The sequence below is a fragment of the Pinus tabuliformis genome, chromosome 3_1 (genome assembly GCF_031772625.1).
Source record: "Pinus tabuliformis cultivar Carrire ecotype Pingquan chromosome 3_1, CPIR1, whole genome shotgun sequence".
In the NCBI taxonomy this organism is placed as follows: Eukaryota; Viridiplantae; Streptophyta; class Pinopsida; order Pinales; family Pinaceae; genus Pinus; species Pinus tabuliformis.
Window position 1 is genome coordinate 633312477 of NC_142301.1, and position 22767 is coordinate 633335243.

Here is a 22767-nt window from a genome sequence, read left to right on the forward strand (position 1 = left end):
TTTAGATGAAGATAAGTGCATCAGTTTGTTGTGTTCTCTACCAGATTCGTGGGATAGTCTGGTTATTGCAATAGGTAGCAATGCAACTGCTTTGCAGTTTGATGAAATAGTCCCAGCCTTGCTGACGGAGGAGATGAGACGGAAAAATATGGACAACCAGAATGGTGATGCCTTGTCTGTAAGAGAACGGTCCCAGAACAGAAACAAAAATAAGTCATCGAGTGGGAAATCTAAATCTAGAGGGAGATCTAAATCTCCAAGAAAACCTACAAAGGTGGTGTGCTGGAAATGCGAAAAGGAAGGGCACTTCAGAAGGGATTGTAAATCTAAAGCTCCTGATAAAGGAAAGGGATCTGATGATGCTCCTTCTGTAGAGGCGAAAACCACCTCAAATGAAGGTGGGGATGTGTACTTGGCTTCTTCAAGTACACATGTAGATCATGAGGCATGGTTGATTGACTCAGGTGCATCCTTTCACTTCACTCCCCATAGTGAGAGGTTCCGCGAGTATGAGAAATACGATGGTGGTGATGTCTTCTTAGGAGATGATAGGAAGGTTAGAATCATTGGTCGGGGAAAAGTAAAGTTGAAGTTGCAAGGTGGAAGGGTTAGAACACTTCCGGGTGTTCTACATATTCCTGCATTGGCCAGAAATCTGATTTCTGTAAGCAAGTTGGATGATGCAGGTGTAAAGACGATGTTCGAGAAAGATACCTGCAAGATGGTTCGAGGAGCACTGATATTAATGCGGGGAGTTCAGATTGGAACTCTGTACAAGCTGCAAGGTAGCACTATTGTTGATGGGTGCAATAGTTCTATGATTCCTGAAAATGGAGTAGAGAATCTAGTGGTCTCTGGAGAGAAGACCATGTTGTGGCATCAAAGGCTTGGACATATTGGAGAGAAGGGCCTTCGAATACTTCATGGTAAAGGTATGGTAGAAGGTATGAATGATAGCTCTTTGGATTTTGATTTCTGTGAAAATTGTGTGTATGGGAAGCAAAATCGGGTGAGTTTCCCCTCTGGTGGTAAGAGGACGAAACATATATTAGAGCTTGTGCACAGTGATGTGTTTGGACCTGTGAAGGTTCCATCACTGGGTAAGTCTGTGTACTATGTATCATTTATAGATGACTTCTCAAGGAATACATGGATATATTTCCTTAAGAAGAAATCTGAAGTCTTTGACAGGTTTAAAGAATTTAAGGCTCTGGTGGAAAATCAGACAGAGAAGAAGATAAAGGTGTTGAGGACAGATAATGGTGGAGAATTTTGCAGCAAGGAATTTGAAGAATTCTGTAAGAAGTGTGGTATAGCACGACAGAAGACTACTCAATATACACCTCAGCAAAATGGAGTCGCAGAAAGAATGAACAAGACGTTGATGGAAAGGGCAAGAAGCATGCTCAGTGGTGCTGGGTTAGGACAGGAATTCTGGGCAGAGGCGGTGGATACTGCATGTTACCTGGTCAACAGGTCACCTTCATCAGCGTTGGAGGATAACACTCCACAAGAAGTATGGACTGGTAAGAAACCCTCTCTTTCACATATGAGGGTATTTGGATGTGATGCATATGTACATGTTCCAAAGGAGAAACGAACCAAGTTGGATAGTAAATCTGAAAAGTGCATCTTTATTGGGTATAAGGATGGTTTAAAGGGTTATAAGCTTTGGAACCCAGTCACACGGAAGGTTGTGTACAGCCGAGATGTGGTGTTTAGAGAGGTAAAAGATGTTATTCAACATGAAGTCCAACCAAAGGAACCTGAGAAGATAGAGTTTGAGCCAAAGGAGGAAGAATCAGACTCTACAGCAGAGGAGGAATCAAAAGATGAAGAGCCACAAACTCCGGCTGTGAGAAGATCAGTTCGAGAAAGAAGGCAACCAGAAAGGTATAATCCATCTGCTTTTGCTTTGTCTGTTACTGATGATGATCCCAGAACTGTGAAGGAAGCAGTGGATTAAGAGGATGGAAAAGTCTGGAAGGAGGCCATGGTTGATGAAATGGCATCTTTGCACAAAAATGAGGCTTGGGATCTGGTGGAGTTGCCGACTGGAAGGAAACCCATTGGCAGCAAATGGGTGTTCAAGAAGAAGATAAATGGGGAAGGAAAGGTGGAGAAATACAAAGCTCGGTTGGTAGCAAAAGGTTATTCCCAGGTGCCGGGAATTGATTTTGGTGATATTTTTTCTCCTGTTGCCAAGGTAACTTCTATTAGATTACTTTTATCTGTTGCTGCTGCTTTTGATTTTGAGGTAGAACAGATGGATGTGAAGACAACATTTCTTCACGGGGATTTGGAAGAGGAAATCTACATGAAGCAACCTGAAGGCTTTGCGGTGAAGGGTAAGAAAGAACTGGTATGCAAGTTAAAGAAGTCTCTGTATGGGTTAAAACAATCACCAAGGATGTGGTATCAGAAATTTGATACATTTATACGGGGACTTGGCTTCACCAGAAGCAAAGCAGATCATTGTGTGTATTTTAAATTAATTGGTGACCGTGTTATTTATCTGGTCTTGTATGTGGATGATATGTTGCTGGTTGGAAATGACAAAGAAATTATCTAGGATTTGAAGACCCAATTGTCCTCCAAATTCGACATGAAAGATCTTGGTGTTGCAAAATATATTTTGGGCATGGAAATTAAAAGAGATCGGTCAAAGAGGAAGCTCTGGTTAAACCAGAGGAAGTATGTCGAGACAATACTGCAGATGTTTAATATGCAGGATAGTAAACCGGTGAAGGTTCCTATTCCTGTAGGTGTGAGGTTATCTGCTGAACAGTGTCCCAAGACACAAGAAGAGGAAGAGGACATGTCTCGTGTTCCATATGCAAGTGCAGTGGGTAGCCTGATGTATGCAATGGTCTGTACTAGACCAGACATTGCACATGCAGTGGAAGTATTGAGCAGGTTTATGTCAAAACCTGGGAAGGAGCACTGGACAGCAGTGAAGCGGGTTTTTAGGTATTTGCGTGGCACTAGTGATTATGGTTTGTGCTACCAAGGAAGACCAGGATTGGACAGAGTGTTGGATATTCATGGCTTTGTTGATGCATACTGGGCTAGAGATCTGGATCAGAGAAGATCTACAAGTGGGTATGTGTTTAACCTATTTGGAGGTGCAGTCAGTTGGATGAGCAAGAAACAATCTGTAGTGGCACTATCAACTACAGAGGCAGAATACATGGCAGCCACTCATGCAAGCAAGAAAGCAGTTTGGTTGCGGAGATTGTGTTCAAGTATGGGGTTAGTACAGGGAGCTATAAGAATAGACTGTGACAGCCAAAGTGCAATTTTCTTGGCAAAGAACCCTGCTTATCATTCAAAGACAAAGCACATTGATGTTCAGTATCACTTTGTGAGGGATATGATAGAAGACAGAAAGGTGTTGCTGGTAAAGGTGGACACTTTGAAGAATACTGCAGATGCATTGACAAAATCTGTGAGCTCTGAGAAGTTCTCTTGGTGTAGAGAAGCAATGGGAATCTTAGGGCTGAAAAAATGACTAAGCTCTCCTGTGGCCCCCTGTGGAAAGAAAACAACAAGTGGGAGATTGTTGGGTTTTGTTATATTCTTTCCACGTAGTTAATAGGGGGTTTGAAGGGCACCCGTAACCCCACTTTATGGGGTCCGGGGCAGCGCCCCGGAAAATTTTGGTTTTGGACCATATGTTAGGTTGGGTGGACCCACCTATGGTTTTGTGTATGATTTCACACATGTTTTTTGGACGCGATGGTTTTCGGTCCATGGTATTGGACGCAATGGTTTTCGGTCCATGGTATTGGATGCTTCGGCATGTATAAATATGTATTGTAACATTGAAAGGAATATAATGAAAAATCAAGCTGGTAGTCCCGGTTTTGGGATCTAGGGAAAAATCTCTGTGCATATGTTTTTTATGGGTTATGCTCTCGCATTGTTTATTTTCTTTGTTTAAGAATTCGTATGCAGGTAATTTCTGTACAGGGTTAAAACCTACAGTTATAAGCTCTGAAGGAAAAATGAAATAATTTATCTTAAAAGGGACCCGTCTGCAATGTATCTCATATTGAAATGCCTAATTTATTGCTCTTGCGTCTGTGTTTATATATCTCAAATGTTCACTTAAAAAGAAGAATTATCTGCAACATTGTAAGAGTTCCATTAAATTTTTGGAAATGCATTATAATTACCTGGGGGCATAACAAGAACATTTTTAAATATCCAATTGTGTTTAGGATATCTCTATAAGGCCATATTTTCCTTTTCAATGTAGGGTAGGCGGGCAGGAAAGCGAGCTTACACGAGGTGCTCCGAAAGTAGTTAAATTTAATGTGGGCAGTTTACATGCCTTTGTTTAGTTTTACTATCATAATGTTTACCTTATTGTTTTTTTTCAAAAAAAATGCTTTCCATTGAAAATAATGAAAGTACATGATCGAGAGAAAACATAATCCAGTGAATACATGCTCCAGAGATTAGAGATTCTAAGTCGCCAGTGACAATAATATTGGCTCGATCTCTATGGGCGACCTCCTCACTGGTTCTTCAGACTTGAGAAGTTGTGCCTTTGAATCCAATCTGCCTATATCTAACAAAATTATTTTTAATATTTAAATTGAAAAAATTTCCTCTATTTGCACCAAAGTCTTTGCATGCAAAATATTCTTGGATATTATTAGTGAAAATTAAAATTAAAAATGTCTTGTATTTGCCCTCAATTATTTGCAAGAATAAGATTCTTGGCAGGAAAGGATTAGAACATCAGTGCATTCGATGAGAGGAGTTTACTGGTCAGTTTAGTCGCGGTCGAGTAGCAGCACCAATTTCATCATGGCTAAAAGAAAGTGTCGACCCCGACTAACTCCAAAAGCCAGAAGCCGGTCTTTGCCCCTTGGTGATTTGCATGGATTACTGTAATTATGTATACGTATTACAATCATTGAATAAAACAATGATAACGAGTGTTGAGGCCATGATTTTGATTAAAAGGCACAGCAATTTGAAAGGAAATCCAATTGGAACAGAGAGGCATGACGCAATCAGAGTTGTTACTCGTATATATAAAAAATGTCACTTCTTCACGATACCCACAACATGTTGAGTAATTTGATAATGATACTCTCTATGAGGTATATATACGTAAGCATCTTTTACATTTATATCTATTTAAATATCGATAATTGGACATGTAATTTATCTGTTTAATTATAAATATAAATAAATGAAAACATCATTATAATTATTAAATTATAATTTACTGTGGTATAATGGAAGCTTATTTGATATAATAAAAACTTCACTTCTTAATTTCACTTTATTTTTTAACAGAACATCAAGTTATGGCCATGGAATTGTGAATATAAAGCAGAAATGGAAATCCAAATGCTCTTGGATTCAAAAATACGATAGATAGTGAATAGAAGCCACTCAACGAGATCTAATTATTTGAGAACGTACATCCCACTCTAAGATACAGTGGTGTATTGATAATATTGTTTGCAACGTCATGTACAATCAATTTTGAGTGTAAACTACTTAAAAAAATAATCAAACACATTTATGTGTCTAACCTCCGTACTTTTCTATTATAATTTAGAAAAAACACTAATAATGATGAATAACATATGTACATCATAATTAATTAAGATGAGAGTATTCATGAGAGTGTTTACAAGGTTTATCGATAGTTAGGGTCGGTCTTAGTTTGCACTCTTAATGCTATCAAATGAACGCATGGTCCGACCTTCAACTAGTCGGGGTTAGCCAACGGTTACCAAAATCTTTTATTGAATTTGGTGGAAGCCCGACTGCTCTAACTGCTCCCTCCGGTGGCCTGCTCATTATGCTCAAGATACTTTCCCCAATACTTTTCGTTCCTTGTGTTCCTTTTAACTCTCAACACCTTCCAAGAATGATCCACATCAAAGTCTACTTGTAAATAGTTTATCCTCACTTGAACAATATTATTTTTCCTTTCGAAGTTACAATAGGTAAAAACATTTAAAAATGAAAAACAAACAAAGCAAAGTATTACACATCCCATACGTGCTAGAGGAAAAAAAATGAAAAACAAACAAAACTAAGTATTTCCTTTTGGCTCCTTCCCTTTGAGAGTTATAAAGAAGAAACAAATACATTAGACATCAGGGAGGTTATGACACTAATAGTTTTGTTTGAGATGTATATATGTGAGAGGAGTTTGAAATTTTTTCTCTTTTAACATTTGAAGTTCATTTGTCAATTAATAGTTTGGGTATTTGATTAAAAAATAAAGCATAGTCAGGATCGGGTTTAGTCGCCACTCTTAACGCTGCCACATGAACATAGGGTCCGACCTCCAACTAGTCGAGGTCGGACAACCGTTTCCAAAATCTTTGTATAGGAGAGTCGTTGTGAATCGCAGTGTTGAATTGTAATAATATAGGGTTTAAAAAACCAATTTATTTTTCCTTGTATTTATATTTATACATAAACATAGATGCGTAGAAAGAGCAGGTGTGTGAATTTGGCTCTAATAAAAATTAGTTGTAATGTCATCTTTTTATATGCAGATGATAATGTCCTTGAATTTTTGTTTTGTTGTCACTAATAATAATGTGGAATTTTCAAAACTTTTCATTAAAACTAATTAAATAAAGATGGCAATTATCATCAAAGCTAAAAATGCCATAAAAAATATATTAATCCTATCATTTGAAAGCTTCAAAATTTTCATACCAATTGTATTGGTGTAAAAACTGAAGATAAAATAAAGATAATAATGATCATCAAAACTAAAAATGTTATTTATTATTTAAAATTTTAAATAAATTTCGATTTTATGATTGCTTATAAAAATGGATAAAACTTTTATTTTAGAATTGGTAAAATAATATTTTTTTAGTAATCATTAAAGTTAAAATGGTCTTTCATCTTTAAGGAAATTAAAAATATAATTTATAATAATACAAAAATAATATTAAAATGATTTTTTTTCATGTGATGTTGAAAATGAAATATATTCTTACAACATAAAAACTTCAAATTAAAAAACAATATACCTAGTTCACTTAAAATTAAAGAGATAATGTCCCATTTTATAGTTTTGTTTTCAAACGTAAAACCATAATTAATTTCAATTAAAAAGCTATATACCCATTCTACAGTTAGTTAAAAAAACAATGTATTTATAGTTTCATTATAAAAAATAACAATATAAAAACTATAAAAAACAATATATTTAATGTTTTATTATAAAAAATTACAATTTTAAAACTATAATTAGATACTCATAACGTAAGTATAAATCGTTTAAGATGAGGGAATTTTTTTATAATAATATTAAATACTTTTTAAAAACCAATTTATATTTCCGTCACCAAAAATAATTTTGTAAAAGCTCTAATCAACTCCAAATAATAGAGCATATAGGCATTCTATAGTTCAATTAAAAAAAATATCTTATTTCTTCTTATTTTATAGTTTTATTATAAAAACTAAAACTTAAAAACTGTAATTAAATATTCATAATATAAATATAATTTGTTTATCATGAATGGGTTTTTTAATAACCAGCCTAGATTCACTTTAACTCATCAAGAGCTGAAAGGATCAAATCTCTCGAGGTGCAAACCCCTTTTTTTAGTGCAAAACTTGAGGAAAGGTTTGCACCTCGAGAGATTTGATCCCTCTCCGCGCTTGATAGATCCGGAGTTAAGATGGATCTAAGATGGTTTCAGTTGTGTTTGGCCAAAGAAAATCTAACGAACATATGATTAATTTTATCAATAATATGTAAATTCATATAATATTAATATAATCATTTTAAAGATGCTAAATATGTCTCAGATTAATGTGGTCATTTTAAGTTTTTGAGATGATGAATATTGTTAATAGGATTAGAAATCACCATCCACACTGAAATCAATGCATTTAGTGCAAGCAATCAAACAGGATTATAAATCATCTACATTGAAATCAATGCATATAATGCAAACAATCAAATATTATTAGAAATCAACATCTACATTGAACTCAATGCATCTAGTGCAAGCAATCAAATAGGATTAGAAATCATCATCTACACTGAAATCAATGCATTTAATGCAAGCAATCAAATAGGATTAGAAATCATCATCTACACTGAAATCAATGCATTTAGTGCAAGCAATCAAATAGGATTAGAAATCGTCTACATTGAAATCAATGCATCTAGTGCAAGCAATCAAATAGGATTAGAAATCACCATCTACATTGAAATCAATGCATCTAGTGCAAGAAATCTTCTTCCCTCTCTCCCCCCATATATATTTATATCTCCTTCTTTGTCTCTATATCTCAACCCCCCAAACACACATGCTCTCTCACCCCATATCTATCCATCTCTCTATACCTCCCTCCCTCTCTCAATCTCTCTCTTCTTCCCTCTCTTCACTCTCCATCTATATCTCTATCTCCCTTTGTCTCTCTATATCACCCCCAAAACATACACTCTCTTTCTCAAATCTATCTAGCTATCCCTCCTCTCCTCCCCCCCTCCCTCTCTCTCTCTCCCTCTCTCCCCCCTTCTCTCTCTCTCCCCTGCTTCTATCTCTCTTCCCTCTTGTTGTCCTCTCTCCCTCTCTCTCTCCCCACCTTTCTCTCTCTGTTTATTTCTTCTTATCTCCCTCTCTCTCCCCCTCCAACTCCATCTCTCTTTCCCTCCCTCTCTCCACTCTCTCACATCCTCTATCTCTCTCTCTCTCCACTTTGTTACTATATCCCTCCCCCTCTCCTCTCTCCTTCTCTCCCCCATTCTCTCCATCTCTCCATCTTTGTCTCTTTATCTCAACTCCAAACATATAAATTCTCTCTCCATCTCTCCCTTGTTACTCCCTCTCTCTCCACTTCTCACTCTCTATGTATTTCTTCTTCTTTCCCTCTCGCCCCCTCCAACTCCATCTCTCTATCCCTCCCTCTCCTCCTCTCTCCTTCCCTTTCTCCTCCTCTCTCTCAATTCTGCTCTCTCGTAATTCCTCTCTCTCCCTTTCTCTCCTACCTCCCTCTCTCTCCCCCCATCTCTCTCTCTCTCTCTCTCTCTCTCTCTCTCTCTCTCTTTGCCCTCCAATCCTCTCTCTTACCCCATCACTCTCCTCCTCTCTCTGAAGTCCTGTCTCTTGTTCTTCCTCTCTCTCCCTTGCTCTCCTACCTCCCTTTCTCTTCCCCCATCTCTCTCTCTCTCTCTCTCTCTTCCCTCCAATCCTCTCTCTTCCCCATCTCTCTCTCTCTCCAACAATGTTACTATATCTCTCCCTCTCTCCTTCTCTCCCCCCTTCTCTCTATCACTCTTTATTTGTATCTTTATCTCACCCCTAAACATACACTATCTCTCTCTCCATCTCTCCCTTGTCACTCCTTCGCTCTCTCCACTTCTCACTCTCTATGTTTTTCTTCTTCCTTCCCTCTCTCACCCTCCAACTATGTCTCTCTACTCCTCTCTCACAACACCTCTCTCTCTCTCCAATCCCCTCTCTTCCCTCTAATCCTCTCTCTTCCCCCATCTCTCTCTCTCTCTCTCACACTATCTCCCTCCCTCTCTCCTTCTCTCTCTCTCTCACTATCTCCCTCCCTCTCTCCTTCTCTCTCTCCCCCCTCCATCTTTGTGTCTCCCTCTCCCTCTCTTACCCTTCTCTACCTCTCTCACTCCTCTCCCTCTCTCTCTCTTCATTCCTCCTCTCCCCTCTCCTTCTGTTTATCTCAATATCTCCCTTGTCACTCCCCCTATCTCTCCAACTCTATTACTTTGTGTCTTTATTCTTCCCTCCCATATATATATATAGAGTTAATACATATCATGGTAATATTGATATATATTATAATATAACAAATTTAATATTGTATTAATCCAAAGTTATTAAATTAATTTTTATTAATAGTATAATATATTAATATGAATATTAGATTTAATAATAATAATAATAATAATAATAATATTTTAATATTAATATTAGGGTTAATAATGAGTTTTGCATGGTATTAATAATAATTTGGCCCATGGTTTTTAGCCCATAGGCTTGACCTAAATAAAACCTCTTTTTTTAGTGTTAGTAAGTGTAAAAAGTTTAAGATGTTTTATTTATTTACCATACATTGGTTAATTTATATTTTTATTTATTTATCATCTCTTTTATTTACCATGGTATTTGGCCCATAGGCTTGGTATATAATTAGAGGTTGATTTCTAACCCTATTTGATATATTTTTATTTATTTACCATATCTCTTTTATAAATATGGTATTTGGCCCATGGTATTAATAATTATTTGTCCCATGGTATTTGACCCATAGGTTTCAACCAAAGAAAACCTCTTTTTTGAGTTTTAGTAAATATAAAGAGGTTTATGGAGTAAATATAAAAAGAGGTTTTATTTATTTACCATACCTCTAGTTTATTTATATTTTTATTTATTTACCATACCTATCGAGTAAATATAACTTCTTTTTCGAGTGTTCGAAAACCTTTTTATATTTTAAATTTATATTGTGTTTATACATAATAATAATTAGATTGATTTTTAAATAGTGCCGACATTAAATTAAAAATGTTAAACGTTAAACATTAAACATTAAGTTTAGTTTACATGTTTACTTTTTTTACATGAGATCTACCCCATACTAGACTGTATGGTACCTTTCCGCGCAATAATATTAAATATTTTTAAAAAATCAATCTATATATAAAAAATCAATATCTCAGTTTATATTTCCTCTAGTTCACTCAAAATTAAAAAAAAAATCTTATTTCGTAGTTTCATTATAAAAAATAAAACACCGTAAATAAATATTCATAATGTAAATATAAATGAAAATTATGCATAATAAGATGGTATAAAAAAATCTTCCAATGCTAAAAAATAATCATTGTTGAAATATTAAAGAGAAATTATAATATTATAATAAGTAAAAAGAATTAAAATATTGTAACTTCTCTTTAATATTACAATAAAAATATAACTTTAAAGTCGAATAAAATTAATAGAAAATATTAACTAAAAAACATTTTTGTAAGGATAAAATATTTTTCCAGAATTTAAAATTCCTATTACATTAAGACCAATAGTATATGTACATCTTAATTAATTAAGATGAGAGTACTTGTGAGAGCTCTTGCAGGGTTAAGATGAGAGTATTCGTGAGAGCTCTTGCAGGGTCCATTGACAATTGGGTCAAGTTGAGTAATGTTGTCAAATGAACTCCAACTTCTTCCAACTTTCGACTAGTAGGCTAGCCAATTGTTACCAAAATTTTTTATTGAATTTGGGATTAGTCTTCACTCTTAATGTTGTCAAATAAACTCCAATTTCTGACTAGTTGGGTCGACCAACTGTTACGAAAACCTTTTATTGAATTTGGCGGCCTGTTACCAAAACTTTCTATTGAATTTGGTGAAAGCCCCACTGCTACCAAAACCTTTTATTAAATTTGGTAGAAGCCCGACTACTTGTTGCGATGGCCTTCTCATTATGCTCAAGATACTTTCCCCAATACTTTTAGTTCCTCGAGTTCCTGATAACTCTCCACACCTTCCAAAAATAGTCCACATCAAAGTCTGCTTACATGTAAATAGTTGCCTGCTCATTATGCTGAAGATACTTTTAGTTCTTCGAGTTCTTGTTAACTCTTCACCCCTGCCAAGAATAATCCACATCAAAGTTAGTGTGCTCATTATGCTCAAGATACTTTCCCCAATACTTTAGTTCCTCACATCAAAGTTGTGTGCTCATTATGCTCAAAATACTTTCCCCAATACTTGTAGCTCTCGCTGTTCCTGTTAATTTGCCACACCTTCCAAGAATAATCCACATTAAAGGCTGCTTAAAAGTAAATAGTTTATCCTCCTTTGAACAATATTATTTTTTCGATCAAAGTTGCAATAGGTAAAAACATTTCAAAATGTAAAACAAACAAAACAAAGAATTACACGTCCCATACTTGCTAGAGAAAAAAAAATGAAAAACAAACAGAACTAAGTATTTCCTTTTGGTTCTTTCACTTTGAAAATTTTAAAGAAGAAACAAATACATTAGACATTAGGGAGGCTACGATACTAATAGTTTTGTTTGATATGTATATATGTGAGAGAAGTTTGTAAATTTTTCTCTTTTAACATTTGAAGTTCAGTTGTTAATTAATAGTTTGTGTATTTGATTAAAAAATAAGGCATGATCAGGTTTAGTCTACACTTTTAATACTGTCAAATGAATGCGTTCGCAGGACCTTTGACTAGTTGAGATCGACCAACAGTTACCAAAACCTTTGTATAAAAGAGTCGTTGTGAATCACAGTGTTGAATTTTAATAATATAGGGTTTAAAAAACCAATTTATTTTTCCTTGTATTTATATTTATATATAAACATAAACATGATGCCTACTTCTCACGAATAATGATATTTTATAAATATGTTCTATTAAGTGTTAAATGAGTTATATTCTAATTTTTGTATTTTCTAATTTAATTATATTACAAATGGTTTTAAAATTATTATTATTATTATTTTATTTGATTAATATATAAAATTAGATATATTTTAATAAATAAATAAAGAATAAAATAATAATTAGACTTTGGTACAAATTATGGGACAATACCATAATTTTTTAAGGTGCTGAATCTATTTATGCATTCAAAAATGTATTTTAAACAACAAAAAATCTTGAAATTGTATTGACGGATTTTAGTGAATTTCGGTAAAAAATACTATTTCGTCTCTAAGTTAGACTACACCATTTTTAATAGCACATGCTCCAAAATCCTCCACTCGTGTTCATATGAGATATGTTTTTTTAATTAACAAATTTAATTATAAGGGAAGAAAGGGCTTCACTACTTTTAAAATAAATCTCTCTCCTTCATTTGCTATGAATATTCTAGAATATTTTGTGAATGTTAAATCACTACCATGTACCTAATAATTATTGATAATTAAATTAAAATTATGAAAGCTCTATGTTACTAAGATAATCATATAAACAAAACAGTTGGTAAATACCTATAGTCGTCAATTTATGATAAAAATCAAAACATTTACTTTATGATTCTTAACCATGGAGATTCATGCCCACTTTACCATATTTACAGATAGGCTTTGTTACAATACCATTGACCAATACTATGGCTTGTCAATACCCCATGGAGATTCATGCCCACTTTACCATATTTACAGATAGGCTTTGTTACAATACCATTGACCAATACTATGGCTTGTCAATACCACATGCTTAAGAAACCTATAACTCATTTCATATGACATTTCTTTAATTAATTAAATTAAAAGGGAAAAAATGTCATAACTATTTGGAGATAAATCTTAAATATCTTAAAATTTTTTTTGACATATTAAATATCTAAAACTTTTAATTGTTAAAAATTTCTACAGTATTTCCCATAAAATATGTGGGGAATGATACCATAAAATGACCATTCTATTTATTAGTTAAATTAGACCAAATTAGTATTTCCCATAAAATATGTGGGGAATGATACCATAAAATGACCATTCTATTTATTAGTTAAATTAGACCAAATTAGTTGCCCTCAGATTTTGTTAGTATGTATTCTACAAAGTGAATCGACCATATATACCATATGTAGCATCTATAACCCTTGTTCAAATGTTAGAAATTATTCATACCTTTCAAAGTTCAATAATTAGTTAAACTAGACCAAATTAGTTTCCTTGGGATTTTGTTAGTATGTATTCTACAAAGTGAATCGACCATATATACCATATGTAGCATCTATAACCCTTGTTCAAATGTGAGAGATTATTCACACCTTTCAGAGTTCAATAATTAAACTAAGCGATAGGGAATGCTAGCTATAGGCCTAAATGATATTTATTCATATATTAAAATGAAAACCTAAGATCAAATTGTATGTCAATTTCATGATTTCGTACAAAGGAAGTACGACTTCACATGAGTTTAAATTTATTAGACTAACTCTTGGTTCAAGTAGTACTCAAAGAAAGTACAAACTTCAAAAATTTTATTTAACTGAAATAGAAAATGTTGTTTTTAATAATTTAAATAAAAATTTGGTATTTAATTAGAATAGAAAATGAAAAAAAATTAAAATAATTAAAATAGAAATTTTGAAATTTTGATGTGGAGAGGGACTTGATTTATTATATAATTTATTTTTATAAACAAGAATCAAGACTAATGAAATGAAATGATACATATACAAGTCATCCACAAAACACATCATATTCAAATCTTGGATCTCCTGGTATAAAAGACACTAGAGTCAGATGTGAAATGTGTGGAGCAGCAAAGTTCACTCAAAATGAAATTCCAATATGTGAAATGTGTGGATGTAACACCCTGGAAATTACAATTACTTTTACCTTATTTTCTTTCATTGTTTAAGGTTACTTAGTTAGGAACCGGTACCGAGTAACAAATAGATAATTAATTTTGGTTATGAATAAATATACATACATATATTTATAAATGTGTGAATGAAAATGGAAAGTTCACCGAATAGGCCCTAGATTGTAGTTTTACAACCAATAGACAGTTATAGATAATTAATTTTCCCTCTCTCCCTCCCTAGAGATAGAGATCTCAGTGGGAAAGAAAGGAAGAAGGAAAAAAGAGAAAAAAAAACACAAAAAGGGAAAATTCCTCTAGCGTTGACAAGAACTAGTGGAAGCCATGAGTGTAAACAAATGAGAATTTCAGACTGTACTAGGGGTCTCGATGTCTAAGAATTCAAGTTGAAAATTATTGTTTACGTGTTGTGCTGAAGGTGAAAGAGCACGGGGGAGGTTGGACGTAATCACCAACCTCAAGGCTGGGTGGAGAGGTCTCTTCTGTTGAAGCTTCCACTTTAGAAAGAGGTAGATAAGTGAAATTATGGGTGTAATCACCAACCTCAAGGCTGGGTGGAGCGGTCTTTTTTGTTGAAACTTCTGGGGATTAGTATGTCAAGATGATAAATCTTCGAAACAACTAAATGCACACCAGAATCATCTTTCCACTGTTAACTATAAAGAAACCATCAATGCTAAACAAAGAACTAGAAAGAAGCTATAAACAAAGCGAACATATTAAGTCTCACATTTGTACAATAAATTGGAAAAGAAATTTAGAAAGAACCCATGTATACATATTTAAGGAAATTTCATAAGCATCACTATTAATTACTGATAACAATAAGAGTATAACATGAGAGATCAATTCAAGATGTTTGGCAGCTAACCGCTTATTGTTGTTATGCAACCAACTCACAAAATAGAAGAAGAGATAGATCAACGACTTCAAAATTAACCTCTTTGAGTGGCGAAACTCCTTTACATTACAAAAATGAGCAATTATTGGATGATACAAATGACAAGACCTCCTTTCTATATATAGGAGTCTAAGGGGTCACAATATAATCAGAGCCTACATAACAATAATATTGTAAGGGCATAACAATAACAATAATGGGCTTCTATGGAGCACAATAATAACAATATGGGGATTACATGGGCACAACAATACAATAAGGGGGTTGCACTAATAACAATAAGGGGTTACACTAGTAGTATAGGAACCTAACATGTCCATTTCCTTCAAAAAAGTGTTTTCCTCAATGCTTGAATAGTTTTGGATGCTTTTGTATAAAATTCTCATCCTCCCATGTGGAATCTTCAGTGAGTAAGTTCTTCCACTTGATGAGATACTCTGGAATTGATTGATTTCATAGCTATCGGGTTCTTTTTTCCATGATTGCTTCAAGTTCCAATATGATTTTTCCTTCCTCATCAAGTTCTGACAATATTGTTTGCATTGGGAGCTTGTCACCTATAACCTTATTTAAGCATGAAACATGGAAAACTCGGTGCACCCGGGAAGATGCAGGAAGCTCCAATTTGTATGCCTTAGTACCAATCTTTTGCAACACCTTATAAGGACCATAATACTTTGGTGATAATTTGTTATCCTTCTTAGCTTGCTCCAGGGACATTTGTTTGTATGGTTGTAGCCGTAAAAATACCCAGTCGCCTACATCAAAACTTATTTTGCTGCGATGTTGATTTGCTTGTTGTTTGATTCGATTCTGCGTCAAAGTGAGGTCATCCTTTAAGAGTTGGAGAACTTGTTGTTGATGCTCGATGTGATCTTCTACTGCTTTAACCTTAGAATTTTATCTTAAAGATGATGTTATGGATGAGGGATGATATCCATAAAGTGCCTAAATGGGGTCATTTTTGCTGCAATATGGAAGGAAGTGTTATGCCACCATTCAACCAGTGGTAACCACTTGACCCATTGTGTTTGTTTATAAGATACAAAGCAACAAAGGTATCCTTCCAAACATTTGTTCACTATCTCCGTTTGTCCATCAAATTGAGGATGATAAGATGATTTATGAGGTAATTAAGTATCGAGACAATAAAATAATTCTTTCCAAAAATTTCCAATGAAAATGGGATCTCTGTCTAATATTTGGGTTTCCATGCAGCTTTTGAATTGTTTCCATAAATGCAGTAGCAACGACAATGGATTTAAATGGATGAGATAATGCACAAAAATGTGCATACTTGGTAAGTCTATCAACTACCACCATGATGACACTCTTTCCTTCGGACTTGGGTAAACCTGTGATAAAATCCATTGAAACCTCCTCCCAACATTAACTTGGAATGACTAAAGTTTGTAACAGACCCGGGTCTTAATTGTCTCAACTTTATTTTGTTGGCAAACCAAACATTCTGCCACAAAATTTTGAACATCAGATTTAAGGCCTTCCCAAAAAAAATTCTTCTTGACCCTATGGTAAGTTTTTAAAAATCCTGAGTACCCTCCTAAGGGAGAGGTATGCAATTCCAAAATAATATTTGGTTTGAGTTGGGAATTATTACAAAGTTATAAGCGATCTTTGTACATAATGAATCATTTTTCTAGCTAAATGTACCAGATATACTGGGATCTTGCTGCAACTTTTGAATGAGTATCCACACTTCTTCATCATTCTTCCATTCATCCCTTGCTTCGGTTGTCCAATCTGGTTGGATAATAGAAATTGCACAAAGAAATCCTTCCACATCTTCGTCCTTTCTTGAGAGTGCATCTGCAACAACATTTTGCTTCCCTTATTTTGTAGATGAGTTCAAAGTCATAACCCAACATCTTTGTGACCCATTTTTGCTCCTCTTTTGAGGATAATCTTTGTTCCAAAAAGTATTTAAGGCTGTCATGATATGTTTTTACCTTGAAGTGTCTTACCATTAGGTAAGGTCGCCATTTCTTTAGTGCATGTAGTATTGCCAATATTTCCTTCTCATAAATAGGTTTGTGAAAATAATTTCCTTTGATTGGACAACTTTCAAAAGAAATGGGTCTTCCTTATTGCATTAAAACAACACCAATTCCATTTCCTGAGGCATCACTTTCCACAATAAAGGTTTTTGTGAAGTCTGGCGTAGCTAAGAGCAGTGCTTGGCACATTGTCTCTTTAAGATGTTCAAAGGCCTTAGTTTCTTTTAGATTCCAAGAAAATGCACCTGTTTTCAATAATGATGTCAAACATGCCGCTATTCTCTAATAATTCTTAATAAGCTTGCAATAATACCCTGTCAACCCGAGAAATCCTTGAAGATGCTTTATGGTTGTGGGTATTTTCCATTCCTTAGTGGATTTAATTTTGTTAGGGTCTACCTTAACACCTTCATGAGATACAATATGACCCAAATATTCCACCTCCTGTACTCCAAAGAAACATTTGGAGGTTTTTGCATATAATTGTTTCTCCTTCAACAATTTGAGCACCTTGTCAACATGTTGAACATGATCCTTCCAAGACTTATTGCACATTAGTATATCATCAAAAAATAATAACACAAATTTTCTAAGGAAGGGTTTGAAAATGGAATTCATCAAACCTTGAAATGTTGAAGGTGCATTGGTAATGCCAAAAGGCATGATCAAAAAATCATAATGACCCTCATGAGTTCTGAATGCTATTTTCAGAATGTCTTCATTCTTCATTCTAATTTGATGACATCCTAAACAAAGATCCAATTTGGTGAAGTAAATTGCTCCATGTAATTCATCCAACAATTCATTAATAATAGGAATGGGAAATTTATCTTTAATAGTGAGCTTGTTGATCTCCTTATAATCCAGAGACATACACCAAGATCCATCCTTTTTGTACACTGATACTACTGGAGCAAAGAAATAACTTTAACTAGGTTGAATTATACCAACCTCTCGCATTTATGCAACCATATGTTCAATTTCACTCTTTTGGGTATACGAATATGTGTAAGGCCTGATGTTTGGGGGAACACTTCCTAGAATCATATGAATAGCATGATCATGATCATGAATATACGGGAGACCTTTGGGAGTCTCAAATACATTGGAATGATTGTCCAAGACATTTTGGAGATCTCAAGAAATAGATGATTTCGATGTTTGAACATCTAGTGAGCATAATTATGCAATTACGCCTCGTTGTTCTTTCTTTAGAAGCTTTGTCATGCCATTAGAGCTGATAATCATCCTGGTTTCCCTGTGATACCCCTTAATTCAACTTCCTTTCCTTCCCCAAAAAAATCAAGAAAAGTTCTTGAAAATTAAAAGTTATCGTCCGCAAAGATTGTAACCATTGGACTCCTAGTACAACATCAACACCACCCATTGGAATGAAAAGCATTGGATTATTCAATACATATTCCCCCATGGATAGCTTGATATTATGACACTTTCTAGAGAAATTTATAGTTCCTCCATTTGAAACCATTACTTGACACTTTGGTGTTGGATATTGGAAGCAATTCAGTTCCTTGGCTATCTTACAATGAAGAAAATTATGGATACTGCTCGAATACATCAATATTATTACTTTTTTCTTCTTGATATGCCCTTCTATCTTGAGAGTTTGAGGAGTGTTAATTCCTGCCAATGTATTACAAGATATGGCCAAATTCATTTCTTCTTTCTCTGGGGTAGGTTCTTGGTGTATATCATCTTCTTTTGATGTTTCTTGATCCTTTTCTTCCTCCTCTTCACAATCTATGTAAAATAATTTCTTCTCAGCACACTTATGACCTTTATTGTATTTGCTATCACAATTGTAACAAAGCCCTTTTGCTCTTTTTTCGTGATGTCAACCTTGTAGGTTGTGGAAGTCTAGGAGCAACAACACTTCCATCTTTATAGTTGTGAGTGGTAGACTTCCTTGTTGCCATAATTTTTCTTTCCACTTTTCTAGCCACCCTGAATGCCTTCTCCAATGAATTAGGTTCCCAAAGGAAAACCTCATGTTGGATGTTATCCTTTAAAGTCCCTATGAAGACATCAATCCTATGCTCTGGAATATCATTTACCTTGATATTCAATTTTTGGAAATCCTCGATGTGCTCTACCATTGAACCCTTTTGTTTGAGATTTATCAATTGGCTAAAGAAGGTGTTGCTTGTTGTATCCTCATAATGTGATATCATTTTCTCCGTAAAAATTGACCAAGTGACAAGTGGTTTACGAGAATAAATCCGTTGAAACCATACAAACTGATTCGATTCTAAATATAAAGACTCAATGCGTACCTTTTGTATGTGTTGCACATTATGGAGATCAAAATATTGCTCCATCTGTAGTATCTATGTTACCGGATCCTTGCCATCAAACTTCCTCATATCGATCTTTGGAATATGGTGGGTCTTCAATACAAAGTTATAGTTTATGAAATCATGATTAACATTCATTTTGTTTTCATCATGAGTTTCATCTAATACCTTTTCGCCATTAGGAAGCATTTCTTGTAGCAACTTTGTCAAGCCTCCCTTCAAACCTTCCATGTATACTTTTAAACCATTCTTCAAATATTCCATGTTGCATTTCATTTTTGCTTCTATGCCATCTTTCAAACCTTCCATGTCTTATTTTAAACCATTCTTCAAACCATCAATCTTAGCTTCCATCTTTAAAGCTTCCATTTCATTTTTGGATACTCTTTGCGTGAATGAAATTTGTTGCACTTGGTCTTGTAATTTTGATATATCATGTTGAATTTCTTCCTCTTCTTCATGCGTCATAGTAGAGCTTTCTGGTTGCTTACTAGGTGTTTCAATTTTCTTGCTTCAAGTCATTTTCGAATCAAACAATGATATTTATTCTTCACTATGCCCCTCAAATCACTTCAAACTGATTTTTCAAACAAAACTTATGCAACTTTTGAAAAAAATACACACCTTTTTCTTGCTTTGTAGGAGCTTGATGTTGAATCTATTGTATGTCTATAAATTAAGATCTCCAAGGTCTGATATTTGGTCCTGTTGTAGCCCTATAAGTCTTCTTTCCAATGCCAAAAGTCATACCAAATTTGGATTCTTCAAGATAAAGTTATGTCCAATCTCCCACGATGACCTAATTATAGACATGTTCAGTAGGGTGAGTTTGTACGGAGTGTTGCATGTCACTCTTTTGACCTTCAGACCTAAAAACAATAAAAAAGATACTATAATCTATTATGTTTCAACCACTTTTTACGAAATTCAAATCCGATGCTAATAGAGGAAGATATGACGATTTTCCCAAAGTCGCCTATTTGAGATGAAATTTTGGATCATACAGAAACACTAACTTCATTGGATCATATCTCTGAAAATACACAGAACCAAGATCTGAAAGTTTTACACAAAGTTCATCAGGATTTCAGCTCCTCGTGATAAAAATCTCAGCTTCTGAACCTTCGTAGAAAAAACGTTATAGCTAAAATACCACGATGACCTGTTTGCAGCAGCGAAACCCTAGAATCCAAAGTTCTGATACAAAATGTTATGCAACTAACTCACAAAATAGAAGAAGAGATAGATCAATGATTTCAAAATGAGTGTCTTCGAGGGGGAAACCTCCTTTACATTACACAAATGAAAAAAATTCTTGGATGATACAAATGACAAGACCTCCTTTCTATATATAGGAGTCTAAGGGGTCACAATATAATCAGAGCCTACATAACAATAATATTGTAAGGGCACAATAATAACAATAGAGGACTTATATGGGGTACAATAATAACAATATGGGGACTACATGGGCACAACAATACAATAAGGATGTTGCACTAATAACAATAAGGGGCTACACTAGTAGTATAGGGACCTAACAACTGCTTAAATAACCATAGCTACATTCATGCCATAACCCCAAAAACAAATACGGTGGATGTACATCAGATAAAGAAAGATCCAAGAAGATTGGCACAACGACCCAAATAACATACATTAAAAATAAGCAGAGAAAGTAAATTGTAGAAACCATTATTAAAAACCCCAACAAGGAACTGGGGGGGAGGGTCATTTCCACAGCAGACACGAGAAACATATAATCTAAAACCCAAAGAAATTGCATGCATGGTAGACAATATTAACCTGGAACACGAAGAGGTAAAAGTTGGAACTTAACCAAACACCAGGGTAGAAAACCAAATGTTGAGCGAAGGAGGTTAAGTGAACTACTTGCATATTTTCAAAGCACAAAACGTCAACAAGTTGAAATAATGGAAGAGAAAAAAATAAAAATAAACAAACAAAAGTTAAGTGCTCCTGAGGAGCCGATAAGTTAGTTACCTGTAGGGTCGAATAAACATTGTCCCAACACCAACTACCGAGAGCCAGGAGGAAAATATATAAGAACCCCAAACAAACAGGCAAAGAAGACAGAAACCTAATGAAAACGGATGGAAACATTATTAACCTGTAGCGAATTGAGGTAGGGTAACCACGTTTGAGAACTGAAACCCTGTGTGAGGAGCAACATTAGATGCTAGATTACAATCTGTTAAAAAGAACATTGTTAAGTATTAAAAACCTATCTAATTTTTTCCCCACAAAACAATGATGAGAAAGAGGATACAACTACCATATCTTACCTATAAAGGGTACCCCGAGGGTTTAGGAGTTGCTGAGCCACATTCTATGAACGCTAAGGGAGCGAATGAATAATAATTCCACTGGGAAAAGTGGGTGGTTACCAAAACCAACAACAAGCAACCGTGATCGTTGGATGGACCACCTAACATATCAACGAAGGAGAGTGCACCAGGTACCATGCCTAAGGTTGGGAGGAACCCGAGGCATCTGTTAGATGTGATGCCAGTGAGGAACATCTGTCATTGAAGCCTCTAGAAGAGTATGGATGCCTCATACTACTATGCAAAGTTCCGAAAACATAATGCATATCCATGCTACAAACATAATATAACCACACTATGCGTGAAGTCTACGCATGTCCCAAAATTATAATGTATATTATTGCTAGGTGTAAATCCTCAAAATTTACAAAGTATACCCTTATGTTATAACCTTTGGGCTTCTAAACTATGCACTTGGTTCGATAACTGTGAAAATTCAATAACATGTTTTAGTATATGTATATATTGACCCCCAAGGTTCTTACATGTAGGGTAATTTTTATTTTTATTTTCTTTATCGTTTATGCTATTATAGTTTCATGGTGATACATGTTACAATTGGTATCAAAGCACAGTGATTCAATACTATGGCCTGATTGGGTAATGGTAGTAATGGTAAGTGTGTTGAAATGTGCACAAAGTAAGGAGAGTGAACATGTAAACATATCACGATGAGGAGAGGATTTGGAGGCCAGTTTCAACCAAGATCAATAGGGGGATCAGGCTCGATGCCTAACTCAGAAGAAAATCCAGAAATGTGGGTGCAGTTGGGTGTAGAACAACAACACCAAACAAATATGTTACTTGAAAATTTTCAACAATTACAAGCTAAAATGGTTTGATTAAG